Here is a 589-nt window from a genome sequence, read left to right as displayed (position 1 = left end):
ACGATCATGGTTATACCATTGGTGGTGCAAAACTAAAACTGACAGGTGAAGACGTGGCTGATGATAATTCGCAAAGTCAGCAGATAATTCGTCAGATGCGAGATGAGCTAGAAGGTTTACTTGTTATTCTTAAATAACGAGAACTAAAGCAATAAAAAGCCGGTTATACAGCCGGCTTTTTTGTGTGAGATGAAAAACTTCAAGAAAAATGATAAGTATTCCAGAAGACGTATTTCGTATTAAAAAGCTTTCATGTAACCTATCCACCTTCGGGATATAGCGCAGTCTGGTAGCGCACTACACTGGGGGTGTAGTGGTCACAGGTTCAAATCCTGTTATCCCGACCAAATAAAAAAGCCACCTTGTACTGCCGCTTCCGACATATTTAACAGTAAAATCAAAGCAACTTCCGATACTGTCGCTAAGTGCTTTTTTTTTATGTCGGCAGATTTAAGTCCATATAAGTCCAAATTAAATTCGTACCATATTCAGAATATCGGCCTCTTCTTTTAAAGATCTTTAGGGATTATTAAAAGTATCACTATCACTGCGCTGCTTAGTAGCTGGTGAGCCCTACAGGACCCACATA

At 39.4% G+C, this 589-nt stretch overlaps 1 non-coding gene across 1 annotated transcript; it reads left to right on the top strand.

The window, feature by feature from the left end:
* Nucleotides 1–270: 270 nt before the first annotated feature.
* On the top strand, nt 271–344 carry Trnap-ggg. Its single transcript has one exon. It is a non-coding gene; the product is annotated as a tRNA-Pro (tRNA).
* The last annotated feature ends 245 nt before the right edge of the window (nt 345–589 follow it).

The sequence above is a fragment of the Priapulus caudatus genome, unplaced genomic scaffold, assembly GCF_000485595.1.
Source record: "Priapulus caudatus unplaced genomic scaffold, Priapulus_caudatus-5.0.1 Scaffold4844, whole genome shotgun sequence".
NCBI classification, from domain to species: domain Eukaryota; kingdom Metazoa; phylum Priapulida; class Priapulimorpha; order Priapulimorphida; family Priapulidae; genus Priapulus; species Priapulus caudatus.
This window is presented reverse-complemented; position numbering and strand designations above follow the sequence as displayed.